At 48.5% G+C, this 14247-nt stretch overlaps 1 protein-coding gene and 1 long non-coding RNA gene across 2 annotated transcripts in view; one reads left to right on the forward strand and one right to left on the reverse strand.

Moving 5' to 3' along the window:
- The window catches only part of ACO1 (aconitase 1), a 67773-nt gene extending 56039 nt beyond the window's left edge, over window positions 1-11734 (reverse strand). The window contains exon 1 of the mRNA XM_018051882.1: window positions 11631-11734. The gene's annotated coding sequence lies outside the window, so the exon portion shown is untranslated. The remainder of the gene's footprint in view (window positions 1-11630) is intronic.
- LOC108636608 overlaps window positions 11847-14247 on the forward strand; it is a 35552-nt gene continuing 33151 nt past the window's right edge. The window contains exon 1 of the long non-coding RNA XR_001918498.1: window positions 11847-12047. This is a non-coding gene — a long non-coding RNA (uncharacterized LOC108636608). The remainder of the gene's footprint in view (window positions 12048-14247) is intronic.

A 14247-nucleotide genomic window follows, 5' to 3' on the forward strand; every position in this document is an offset into this window, starting at 1 on the left:
ATCATTTCTTTGATCTTCCTAGCTGTTCATAAAAGTACTTGGGGGGAAAAAAAAAAAAACAAAAAATAATACAAAAATCTCTTAAATGTGATACTTGCAACCAAAAGAATTTTAAAGGAGAAGTCATAAGTGCAATTATCTATTTTGGCAGAGAATGGGGGAAAAAAAAGGTAGTGCTGTTGTATGAAAAATGGGGCAAGAAAGGATGGTCATGTCCTAGGTCTCGAGTGGCCAAGTGAGGGCCCTTGGCTTTGTGCAGGAAAGAATTCAAGGTGAGCCATGGTAAAGTGAAAATGGTTTTATTTAGAGAGACCCACACTCTGTCCATAGATAAGAGTGTGGGCCATCTCCGAAGGTGAGAGGTGGCTCTAGGGCATGGGGTCCTCTTGGAAAGTTAGACCAGACCCCGAGTGTAGGGGTGGTTAGTTTCTATGGGCTGGGGAATTTCACTGGATACTGAGGAGGAGGAATATTCTAGCTATCTTGGTGAGGGGGTGGGGATTTCCAGGTACTGGGGCAACTCCTACTTTTTGACTTTCTATGGTTGGCCCTATAACTGTCATGGCACCTGTGAGACATTTAGCATATGCTAATTACAGGGCTTCCCTGGTGGCTCAGATGGTAAAGCATCTGCCTGCAATGCAGGAGACCTGCATTCAATTCCTGGGTCAGGAAGACTCCTGGCGAAGGGAATGGCAACCCACTCTGGTATTCTTACTGGCGAATTCCATGGACAGAGGAGCCTGGCGGGCTACAGTCCATGAGATCCCAGAGTCAGACATGACAGCATTAATGTGTTACAGCGAGTGTTCAATGAGGCTCAAGGTCTGTGGGAAACTGAGTCTCCTGCCATCTTGAACCTAGTGGTTTCTACCCAGCTTCTGTCATATCCTCAGAATATGTTCTTCTTTCAAAGGTTGCACCCTGTCCTCTTCCCTCCTGTCTCAGTGCAGAAGGAGGGTCTTGGAGAAGGAATGGCTTTATAAGAATATTAGCAAATCCATCAGCACATTTTTCTCGGGCACTGATTAATGCAAGGTGCACTTTACACCACAGAAATTAATGAGACTCTGCCTTCAGAAAGCTTTGCAGTCACACAATAACTTGTCACTCTGGGTTACAATTTTAACTTATCACAAGTTAACTTATTACAATTTTAACTAACTCTTTTGTCTCATCCTGGACCACTGGCCAGAGTGCTCCACATATATTCCTAGAGTTTTTAAAAGAGCTGCAACAGTTTTTGAAGGATTTAGTTTCATTCGATGGAGAAGGAAATGGCAACTCACTCCAGTGTTCTTGCCTGGAGAATCCCAGGGACAGAGGAGCCTGGTGGGCTGCCGTCTATGGGGTCACACAGAGTCGGACACAAATGAAGCGACTTAGCAGCAGCGGCAGTTTCCTTCGAAATAAGCCAGAACCTTTCTAGGCCTCAGTTTCCCAGTCTGTAACACAGGGCTACTTGATGATCTAAAAAGTCCTTTCTGGGTGAAAAAGAGTCTATAATTCATTCATTCATTTGTTCAATGCATCTTTAGATTAACCATGTAATATGTCTTAGGCACTCAGGAACAAAACTGACAAAGCTCCCTCATGGTGCTTCCATTTCAGTAGGGGGAGACTAAACAAATAAATACAGAAACAGGACGTCAGGCTGTGACCGGTTCCACGGATAAAGCAGGGCCAGGCAGCAGGGCGTGCTCTGCGCAGCGCTGTCGGGTGATCTAAGAAGGCCTCACTGGCACGGAGCCGCTTGAGACAAGCTGTGGAGGGAGTGAGGGGGATCTGGAGGAGGGGTCAGATCACATGCGAAGGCCCCGAGGTGGGTCTGAGGGAAGGCAGAAGGGGTGAGCGAGGGCAGGAAAGGAGGAGACTGAGGCTGGGTGTAGCAGAGCCCGTCACCGTAGGAGCTCGGACTAAGGGCCAACCACAAAGTGCGCTCCTAACTTTAGAAGTGGTTTAACTGTACATTTCCAACACCAGAATTTAGGTTTGGTAAGATGCTAACTCATAATACGAAAACATCTGATTGTCATTTAAGAAGTAGCTACTTCCTGAAATCTAACCTTTCTGTTCCTCCAAACTTCATTAAGTCACATTGGAAATTTTCAGGATGTATCATAGAAGTGATCATGACTCACTCAGCAGATGTGCACAGCCACAGCCAAAGGCAGTGGTCAGAATTTGGGTGGATCATAGCCCTGTGACCATGGCACTGTCTGAACAAGCCCCCCTCGCCTCTTTGAGGCTCAGTGCCCAAGATGGCACATCACCGCATGCAATTCCCAACACAGAAAGCTTGCCTGACACATCTTTTAAGCTCATTTAAAGTTAACTACAGTAGCACAAACCCCAAAGAGCAGAAATAGTTATTTTTATTTTCTGGTATCACTACGAGCGAATATAGATAGGTTCACAAGAAAGTCTTGGTGAACTTCACGCCTATCATTCTGGAGATGCACTGAGGGAGGCAAGTCCTGTGGGGTCATGGAGCATTTGTCCAGAGAGTAAAGGAAGAAGCAGGGCAGGGCGGGGTCTTCCTTGGTGGTCCAATGGCTGACTCTGTGCTCCCAGTGCAGAGGGCTCCATTTCCATCCCTGGTCAGGGGACTAGATCACAGGTTGCAACTAAGACCCAGTTCAGCCAAATAAAATAATAAATAAATAACTTTTAAAAAAGGAAGAAGCAGCAGCAGCAAGGGCAGGACCCATCAGAACTAGGCATCTCAACTAGCCCGCTCTGGACCTCATCCTCTTCTCTTTGAGGCCAGTCCTCTTCAAGGCTGCTCTTCTTAAACTGTGGTTCCCTACCCTGCAGCAACCCACCATCACCAGTAGGGTTTCCAAAACGACACCTGCAGAGACCCCAGCCAAGCCCTGATATATCTGAGTCCCAAGGGCAAGGGAAGCGACGTGAGTCCCTCGAGCTCCTACCTCACTTGGTAGTTCCTTGGTAATGAACTTCTCTAACTCGAATTTTAGAAATTAGAAAGAGTGTCACCACAAAAGGGTTGGGCATCAGGATGCCAGAGGTCACTCCGGGCAGCATTTCTCTCCATGAATTCACCGAGGTTCTGATGTGATCTGCCCCCACCCACTTTAGCACTGCTGGGATCCAACAGTGATGACTCATGCTGGTCAATTTCTCAGAAGTTTGAGCTATAAACCCACATTTCTTGGTTTTCCAGAAGAAAGGCAGCAGCAAGGAGGACCTGATGCTACTGTTTTTTTTTTCCCCACAGTCAGGTGGTTAGGAGTGGGAACGCAGCTGCCAGATAGCAGGAGTGCTGAAAGGGAACTCAAAGTCAAGTGCATCTGCCCTTAAGCCCAGCTCTTGAGCAATAATGCTCTAACCCCATCTCAGTGGCCCACAGGGCCACGCAGCATCCATACGCAATGGCCACTTCACTGGGTCAAAGATGGGACAAGTATTAGAGCAGCATTTGACAACGACGCATCTGGTTTCTGAGCTGCTGATCTGTCCAAGAAAAGGGACTATTGCAGATTCAGTTTTACATTCGACCGTGAAAGACACTGGTTTGACTTTGATGGGATAAAGACATAGCGCTCCCCCCGCCTCCCCGCCATCTTCAGTTACACAGACTGCTCAGGAGGTTATGACACGATCAAGCAGTCCATCCCGCAGCAGTGGTGGATGCAGGCCGATAAAGGGAACTCCACGGGGGATGCCCTGGCGGCCCAGTGGTTAGGGCTCCACACTTCCACTATAGCGGGTGGGTTCAATCCCTGGTCAGGGAACTAAGATCCCACATGCCTCACAATGCTGCCAAAGACAAACAGACAAAAGAAGCATCGAAGGAGAGCACCTGATCCAGTATGGGAAGGGGTCAGGAAGGCCTCTGGGGACAGGTGACACCATGCAGGAGTCTTGGAGAACTACACTGAGGGAGGGAGTCAGGGAAAAAATATTCCGGGCACAGAAGACAGCACATGTGAAGGTATGGAAGTGAGACCCCGTGGATGTCACAGAGCTGTTCCACGCGTCTGAAGGGGAGGTTCATGATGGCGGAGCTCAGAGGAGAGGGGAAGGGTGGGGCCCATATCACGAGGGACCTTGAAGAAAGGTGCAGAAAGACTTGAAGGGAGACATGTTAAAAGGTTCTTAGCTGAAATCTTCAAGACCTGATTGGATATTATACATCCCTCTGGTAGAGGTGGCTTCCCAGGTGGCACTCATGATAAAGAACCCACCTTCCAATGCAGGAGACATAAAGAGATGTGGGTTGGATCTCTCGGTTGGGAAGATCCCCTGGAGGAGGGTATGGCAACCCACTCCAGTATTCTAGCCTGGAAAGCCCCATGGAGCTCAGTGGTCTACAGTCCATAGGTTGCACAGAGTAGGACACGACAGAAGCGACTTAGCATGCAGGCACACTGGTTAAGATAGGAGCTGACTTGGGGGAAGGATGCTAGACTGGCATCAGGGAGGCAGGTTATGGCGCTGTTGCAGTCATCAAGTCAGAAGTGGGGGGCAGGGCAACAGATCCCGGGGGCAGCTAAGAAAGGAGAACGGGCTGAGGGTGGGGGAGGAAGAGAGATCTCGGATGGCTCCGTGTTCCCCATCTGCGCAACGTGGCAGAGCCAGTGACCATGACAAACACCTGGGTACTGCTTTCAGACGGTGAATTTGCCTTGAAGAGGAATGGCAGGCAGCAGCACACATGGGCCTGGAGCTCAGGAGGTCTGGGCTAAGAGAAGTGTGGACAGGCCTCTGCTGTGAGTGCTACATCACTCCATGGCGCTGCAGCCAGCTGACGTGAGCGGAGCCCCTGTGGAGTGCCCGACACTTTGTCCACAGCATCTAATATGGTCCCTCAACAACTGTGACATAGGGATCACCCCCCAGCTGCACAGATGAGAAGACTGAGGATCGCAGATGATACGTATTGATAACCTGTCAACACCCCATGGCTGGAAAGTGGCCAGTTTGTGTTTTGTTTTTAGTTGCTCAGTCGTGTCCGACTCTGCAACCCCATAGTCTATAGCCCGCCAGGCGCCTCTGTCCATGGGAGTTTCCAGGTGAGAATACTGGAGTGGGTTGCCCATCCCTTCCCCCGAGGATCTTCCCAACTCAGGGATCGAACTCGTGTCTCCTGCATTGGCAGGCAGGCTCTTTACCACTGAGCCACCAGTGGCCAACTCCCTTGCCCTATGCGTTTCCAAACAAGCAGAGAATCTTATAGTTACTCCTCATCCAAAAACCTATATTAACCAAATAGATTTAAAAAGTTAAATCTCACTTTTTAAAACAATCTTCCAACTCTAAAGTACATATGTGAGGACTAGATAATTTGGATAATTTGAGGTAGTCATGTCCAACTCTTTGTGGACTATAGCCCACCAGGCTCCTCTGTCCATGGGATTCTCCAGGCAAGAATACTGGAGTGGGTTGCCATTCCCTTCTCCAGGGCATCTTCCTGACTCAAGTATCAAACCACGGTCTCTTGCATTGAAGGCAGATTCCTTACCATCTGAGCTACAAGGGAAGCCAATAGAGTAGTGAGGACTAGATAGCTGCCCTCTAATTGCCCCTAAAATACCCTTGATTTCAGGATAAATTTGTATAGATGTATATTTCAGTATAGACGATTACATATAGTAATCATACATATAGATTAAATTACATATAGTATATGTAATTTCAGTACCGATGGCTTCTGAAGTATGGGCTGATGTAAAAAATCCATTATCAGGCATCACCAGCCTTAAAATGTAACTGATTCCTTATCTGAGCAGATAAGGTTTTATGAAACATAACAATTCTTATTGTTTTGGCTGTGCCACAAGGCTTGTGAGATCTGAATTCCCTGACCAGGAATAGGATCCGTGCTCCCTGCAGCGGAAGCTCAAGTCCTAACCGCTGGACTGCTGGGGCAGGCTCAGCATAACATAGCAAGTGCTGGTCTTGATGCTACCACTATTACACAACTGTCCTGAGTATGTCTGTGTAGTTCTCGCATGTAACCAACTGTCCACAATGATTTGTTCACTTCTCTTCACAACCAGAAGTTCAAACCTGGTAAGTCTGTAGCAGAACTCTTTCTTAGACTGACACGCCTCCTTCAAGAGCTAAGCCACAATGTGTACTTTGCTTTGTAAGTTTACAGTCATGATCATGAAAGGATGATGAGGTTGAAGAATAATGCTCCATCCGTGTCAGTTTGAGCAAGAGCCCAGGCAATTCCCACAGTTCAAAGATGGGTTTCCTCAAAGTTCTGAAGTCACAGAAACAGAAATGACAGAGAAGCCCACTAGCACTCATACAGAGCAGCCTTGCCAATTCATCAGAAAGTAGATCAATTTCTACAACCTGAGGAATTTGGAAAGTGATTGGTTCAGAGTGTGCTATCACTTTGGTAGTTTCATGCATCAGGATATACACACTGACTTCAAGAATCTGGTCTGGCTCCCAAATCCATGTCATGTTTAGAGAGTTTCCTGGCTTTGCATGCTCCCCATAGCCAATCCCAGAGAAGGAGGCAACAGAGGATGAGACGGTTGGATGGCATCACTGACTCAATGGACATGAGTTTGAGCAAGCTCCAGGAGACTGCGAAGGACAGGGAAGCCAGGCATGCCGCAGTTCATGGGGTCAAAAAGAGTCAGACACGACTTAGCAACTGAACATCCTGACTTCAAGAACCTGGTCTGGCTCCCCAGTACACGTCATGTTTAGAGAATTTGTCTTTGCATGTTCCCAATATTCAATCCCAAAGCCCTTTGGTTTCCAATCTACTCTTAAAATCAGACTCTGGCACTTTCTGTCATAGACAAGATTCACTCTAGCTGTTTACTTTTTGTAGATTTAAGGTAACATTACCTGACTGCACTGCTCTGCCCAGCTCACAAGGGCCACTGTGATTATTAAAGGAGGCACTAGATGAAAAGATGATGAATACTGGAAATGACTCTACACCCAGGAGCTACCAGTATTCATGACATTGATTGATATCAACTTACTTCATGGGGCGTGTGGACCCTACATGTAGTCTATTTCTTTTACTGAAGATTTAAGCCTACATCTTACAACATGATAGATATTCTAAAAGAGGGTCACTGTTTCCTGTTGAGGGAAAAAAGCACTCCAGAATCAGAGAGGGCTTCCAGATACATGTGAAAAAATGACAACAGACCAGAAAGATAATTTCCTCAAAAAAAGTTGCCTTTTTTATGTTGGTTCAAATTGGAGATTCTTTTTGTTGCAGTTCTTTAAAAATTATGTGGATGAGATAAAACATTTGTGGTCCTAGACAATATGGGAAAAATTTCCCTTGAACATGATGCATTTCTCTTGTAATCAAAAATGTTCTCCAGTGCTTGAGTTAAATTAATTTAGCATCTATTTCTTGAGCATCTTCTCTGCACAAAGTATTGCTTCCCTGGTAGCTCAGTTGGTAAAGAATCCACCTGCAATGCAGGAGACCCCGGTTTGATTTCTGGGTTGGGAAGATCCCCTGGAGAAGGGATAGGCTACCCACTCCAGTATTCTTGCCTGGAGAATCCCCATAGACAAACGAGCCTGGCGGGCTACAGTCCATGGGGTCACAGTCAGACACGACCGAGCAACTAAGCACAAGCAGCAAGGAGAAAGGGAGAAAGGAAAACCTTGTTTTACTTGAATATTACAAAGATGATGATCTGGCTAAGGAGACTGAAATAAGCTTGCTGTTTGCAAAGGGTCATAAGAGAGGCCAGAGGAAAGAGACAGCTGTGACTAGGGGAGGTGAGAAAGCCTTAACAGAGCAGAACTGGGAGACAGGAAGAAGAAAGGCCAAGAGGCAAGCAAACGCAGAGGCAGAGAAGCGGGACCACATAGCAAGTGTGTGAAGCCCACTTCAGGGGTTCAGTCATGCTGACTGCAGGGCACAAGACTTTAAGATTTTGCTACAGCAGTCAGTACATGCTTGGTACTAAAAAGACACAACAAAGAATACTTTTTTCATTAGTTTATACAGTTGAACATAAAGATGTTAATGTTCATAACTGCTGAAGCTGGGGATTTATATTCTCCATTTCTTTGTATGTCTGAAGTTTTCCATTAAAAATGGCTAAAAAAAATTAATGAAGGCCAGTGAGTCTGGGGAGGTAGTCAGCTGATGGCTTCTCGGGTGATGGTGCAAATCCAATAAGAACTGTCTAACCTCTGGGTCACTTGGAAGGAGAGGGCAGGGCTGATTGGAAGGAGAGATTGGAGCTGATCTCACAGGGGGAAGTAGACACCGCACAATGTGACTGAGGGCTGTTTTTGTTTCCCCCCTGAGTCGCTTTCCACACACTTCTTTCTCCACTTCCCACTGGGAGGAAGGGAGTAGCAAGGGTCTGCTACTGGCCAGGTGGCATGGTCCATCTAAGCAAAACGAAGGCAATTATGTTGTCCTCTGTATACAAGTAACTGTAGGGGCTATTTCTGGTCATATCAAGTTTAATACTTGTTTAGTGGTTGCTAGCAACTATTAATCGGAGGAGGCAATGGCACCCCACTCCAGTGCCATTCTTGCCTGGAGAATCCCAGGGACTGGGGAGCCTGGTTGGCTGCCGTCTATGGGGTCGCACAGAGTCGGACACGACTGAAGCAACTTAGCAGCAGCAGCAGCAGCAACTATTAATATGCAAAGTGAAGATAAATAAAAATCTACTGTACCCCACCACCAAGAGAAAGCCACTTGGCATGTGGGCATATCCTTTGCCCCACTTGGTGCATGGGCACATCAGAACGTACATGAGCATGCTTTCTCTTCTCATAACTTTCTCACAGAGAAACAGTCTTGGGTATCACATTTTTAAAATTTTGAAACTGTACTTTATGACATTTCATGAAATAGCACTTTACAACAGCAGTTTAAGGGGGGTATGATGATCCACTGAAGAACAGTCTGATCTGGTGGCTTCTAACCTTACATCAAACTATACTGTTCAAGAATGTTTTGATCTCAGAGGGCTCTCTCCTAGTATCATTTTGACTTAATATATATATACTAGTATCACAGATACTAGTTTAGAAATGTGATGTAATAAAGTAATTTGTTTTCTTGGGAGAGAGGGAGTAGTGGTAACATTCTTATCAGAGAAATACTCCTATCTTCTTTGAAAAAGTGTATGTTGTTGGGATTTCAGTTTTTGTTTTCAGATTGTAAAAGCAATACAGGAATGCTGCTAAACAGGCGGTCATATGGTATCATACAGAGTAACAAGGAGAAGGTTCCTGCCTTTTTTCTGACTGCATTGCCCAGAACTGACTGGTAAAGGTTTGGGATGTCTGTCTTCCAAACATTTATAAGGCCATGGTGTGTGTATGTGTGTCCAGTTGCTAAGTCGTGTCTGATTCTTTGCAACCCCATGGACTGTACCCTGCCAGGCTCTCCTGTTCGTGGGATCTTCCAGGCAGAAATACTGGTGTGGGTTGCCATTTCCTTCTCCAGGGGTCTTCCCGACCTAGCAATAGAACCCTCATCTGCTATATTGGCAGGCAGATTCTTTACCGTTGAGCCACAACGGTACTCTTATAAGGCTATATATGTACTAATTTCTATCTGGAACTTGTGCTGACAGAGCAAGAAGCCTAGGAAGAAATCCAATGAGGGGTCCCCACCTACCACACAGCAGCCTGCAGGACACTGGGGTCTGGCAGAGGCTGAGGAAGGGCCACCCACAGGGACAAACACCCCCCAACCCCGAAAGTGGAAAGGGAAAGAGCACCAAGACTGGGAAATCATATTCCAATAAATGCAAGGTTGCACAACCACACACAGAAGTGATCATGGAGGAAAGGGAGGCAATAACATGCCTCCCTGTTCTCTTCGAAATCACTTCCGACCCACTTGGAAGCTCTTGAACAAACTCCTCCACACTTGGCACGGCTCCCTATGGGCATGTCTCTGAACCCATGGGTCCTGTGTGCCACATCCCCACTACAATCTGAAGGCATACATAGGCCACCTCTGCAGGCACAGAAATAACCCAAGGCATCTGAGAGCCTTGCCAGTTTTCAGGAGGCGTGCAGGGCTCATTATCTTTTACGTGGGGACACAGTACTTGGGTTTCCAGAGTGAGGTCAGCTTGGTTGCAGCTACCAGAGGTTAACCATCCTTCCTTGGGGTGATCCGTGTTCCCATTCAGAGGAAGGATCACAAACAAGAAGCGGGATCAATGACTTGAGCCCCTGAAGCATTTCCTACTCCAGTGGTTCTCAAAGTGTGGTGCAGAGGACTCTAGGGATTCACAAAGTCAAAACCACTTTCATAATAATACCAAGACGCTATCTGATGCTTTTACTCGCACACGTTCAGGAGTACACAGTGGAGTTTTCCAGAGGTGACATGACATGTAACACCACAACAGACAATGCAGAAGCAAGATATAAGAACCCTAGCTGCCACTTATTAAAACTGATAGATTTGCAAAAATATAATACCATGATACTCTTGTCAGTAACATTCTATTTTGAAAGGTATGGTTATTTTCATAAACACATATCAACATATAATGCATGCATGTCTCTGTGCTCAGTCATATCAGACTCTTTGCTACCCCCATAGACTGTAGCCCATCAGGCTCCTAAGTCCACGGGATTCTCCAGGCAAGGATACTGGAGTGGGTTGCCATTTTCATATCCAGGGGATATTCCCAACCCAGGGATCAAACCTACATCTCTTATGTCTCCTGCACTGGCAGGTGGATTCTTTACCACTATTTTTAAATGAGATACTAAATATATTGAAAAATTCTGTTTTAGTTATACATGATAAATATTGAGACACATAACCCACATAAAAGCTCCTTGATATACTAATTTTTAAGAGTGTATAGGGGAGTTTTAGAACTGCTGAGAGGCTGTTTCCGACTCTCTGCCCCCGTTCCCGCAACACACACACTCACTCACTCACTCACTCCTCCCTGGGTCTGTGAGTCTTTAGGATGGACTCTGTCCCCACTGCTGAGAGACTGTTTCCGACTCTCTGCCCCCATCCCCGCAACACACACAGACACAGACACACATACAGACACACTCACTCACTCCTCCCTGGGTCTGTGAATCTTCAGGATGGACTGTGTCCCCACCCCTTCCACCGAGGGTCTCTTCCCTCCTCACTCCATTTCCCCCTTACCACCTGGTGTGGACTCCGCGATCTGTCGGAACCCCAGTGGGAAATGTCCCTCCCTCGCCACCCCCAGCTCGACGAGGACTCCCCGGCGAGGCCCGCACACCCTCCTTGGGGGCAGGACTCCCCGGTTCAGTGTGCCGGGACAAGTCGCAGCGTGGATTCTCCCGGCGGCCCCCACAGCCTCGCCGACTCCCGGCTGAGGCCCGCACAAGCTCGGCGCGGACTCTCCCGGCGGCCGGCACAGCCCGGGCGAAGGAGGCCGAGGAGAGCCATTTCCAGTCCCGCCCCGGTCCTCGGCGCGGCACGGGCTGGGAACAGGGCGGAGGGGTCAGTCCCCAGGAACTAGTCCCGATTCTCCCGGCTGCCTTCCCGCTCCCCCGGGCGGCCCGGCGCGCTGCAGCCCGGCTCGGGGAGGCGGCCCGGGGTTCCGCCGACCCGCATTCCCCCGCCGGGGCAGGGCGGCCGGCGCTCGGGCCCGGGGACCCGCGTTGGGCCGCATGGTACTCACCGCGGGGCGCACGGCGGACTCCGACTGGCGCGCGGAACCAGGCTGGGGGCGCTCTCCCGGGCTGAGTCCAGCCGCCGGCGCCGCTCCGCCCCCTGTCGCCGCAGGGCCGCCAGCCGAGGGGCGGGGCCGGGCCGGGGCCGGGCCGGGGCCTGCGGGCGGGGCGGGGCCTGCGCGCGGGGCGGGGCTTGCGGGTGGGGAGACCTCGCCCGGGAGGGAGCCGGGTAGCTGGGGGTCAGCGGCAGGAAGCCGCCTCAGGACAGGATCCTCCCATGCTGGCCCGGCCGGGGACACGCTCACTCTTGGGCGTGGAGTGTGACTGCCCAGCTCGCAGGGAGGGAGCTGAAGGGGCAGGTGAGAAATGCAGCTTTTAAAAATGATTTGACCATCACTGTGGAGGCTTCCCTCTCCGACACCCCGGTACGTGGTCACCTCCCCTCTCTCCACTTTGCCCTCACCCCGCCCCCACCTTAGCGCCTGGCAAAGCGAGCCGAGTGACTGCCAGGACTTCAGAGTTTCCATGGTTATGGAGTGCAAAGTTTCAGTGTTTTTTTTTTTTTTTTTTTTTTTAATGTCTAGCAACACTTCCTAATGCAGGCTGCTCACCTGTCAGAAGTCAGAGAAATGACTGAGTTGACTCAGTAGGCCTTCCTCACTGCACCTAGTTTCTATAGGTTGGTTGGCGTCGCGCCTGCTCAGGCAAATTTGACTGATTAGATCTTTCTAGAGAAAAGGTGAGGGTTTTGCCCAACTTATATGAAGAGTGATTGTAGTTTTCTATCTTGAGTATGTGGATATACGGCTTATAGAAAGAAGGAGTAGTGACTATCCCCATAGGGGCCAACCTGTGTGACGTAGCGTTTTTAGCTTCCCAGGTGAGGCTAGCGGTAAAGAACCCGCCTGCCAATGCAGGAGACAGAAGAAAAACGGGTTCATAACCCTGGGTTGGGAAGATCCCCTGGAGAAGGAGGAAATGACAACCCACTCCAGTATTCTTGCCTGGAGAATCCCATGGACAGAGGAACCTGGTGAGTTATAGTCCATGGGGTTGCAAAGAGTCGGGCACTGCTGAGCAACTAACACTGCTGTTACTATACTCGTTTGAAGAAGGACATATTTACTGTGTAGTAAACATTGCTTCCCAGGTGGCTCAGTGGTAAAGAATCCACCTGCCAGTGCAGATGGAGGCGTGCGTTGAATACCTGGGTCAGGAATATCCCCTGGAGGAGGAAATGGCAGAATCCCCATGGACAAAGCAGCCTGGCGGGCTGTAGTTCATGGGGTCGCAAAGAATTGGACATGACTGAGTGAGCGCGCACACACACATAACAAGCATTATATTTTTACTGTATGGGAGAAGACTTTCTTCCTACCCACTTTCTAAACTGTTACCATTCACATCCACTGAACAAACTTCCCTTGAGTGGACTGGGGTCCCCTTAGAGAGTATGTGCAGAAGGCTGAGGGGTAGGGAGAAAAGACATCCAGCTAAATTTTGATTCTTAACCAAGGTAGCCCTTCACAAAGCAAAATTTCTTAATGTTCAATGATAACATACATGTAATAGGAGAGCTGATAATCCTTGACAGGAAATAATTAAATCAGAACTATAAAAGGAATTGAGATTTATTAGTAAACGCTCTGGCCAAAACTGTGAAGGAAAAAGTTCTCGCGTCATCCTACTCTTTTGCTCTTGGGCCTGTCACCAGGAATGTGTGGATTGCAAAACCCAGTGACCTCTCTTCTGTTCTTGCCCTTGCTGACTGCTCTGTGATATTTGATACTGGTAATAGGTCTTTCCTTGAAATTTTAACCTCCTTTTGGCTTTAGAGGCTTCTACTCTCATGATTCACCTCTTCTTAATTTGGCCCCTCTTTCTTAGGCTCTTTCAGTGCACTTTTTCTCGTCTCACTTTACATGTAACTCCATACACTGATGAAGTCTTCGTCATCTACTTTCTCTCTATGCAAACTCCCAGCTAAGGTCTGCTCTGTCTCCGTCATTGACCTTAACCTTCTTCAGATCTCCACACTCTTTTAACAGCAGCTATTTGTGGAGCATTAGCACTTGAGTAGGAGAAGGCAATGGCACCCCACTCCAGTACTCTTGCCTGGAAAATCCCATGGATGGAGGAGCCTGGTGGGCTGCAGTCTATGGGGTCGCGAAGAGTTGGACACGACTGAGCGACTTCACTTTTCACTTTCATGCATTGGAGAAGGAGATGGCAACCCACTCCAGTGTTCTTGCCTGGAGAATCCCAGGGATGGCGGAGCCTGGTGGGCTGCTGTCTATGGGGTCACACAGAGTCGGACACGACTGAAGTGACTAAGCAGCAGCAACAGCAGCAGCAGCAGGACTTTGCTGGTGATCCAGTGGTTGAGAATCTGCCTGCCAGTACAGAGGATATGGGTTTGATCTCTGGTCTGAGAAGATCCCATGTGCTGCAGGACAGCTGGGCCCAGGTGCCTCAGCTACTGAAGTCCATGCTCTAGCACCCATGCTCTGCAAAAGAGAAGCCACCGCAATGAGATGCCTATGCATTGCCACTAGAGAGTAACCCCTGCTCATCACAATTAGAGAAAACCCTCACACAGCAAAGAAGACCCCGCACAGCCAATAA

This window comes from Capra hircus, chromosome 8 (genome assembly GCF_001704415.2).
Source record: "Capra hircus breed San Clemente chromosome 8, ASM170441v1, whole genome shotgun sequence".
In the NCBI taxonomy this organism is placed as follows: Eukaryota; Metazoa; Chordata; class Mammalia; order Artiodactyla; family Bovidae; genus Capra; species Capra hircus.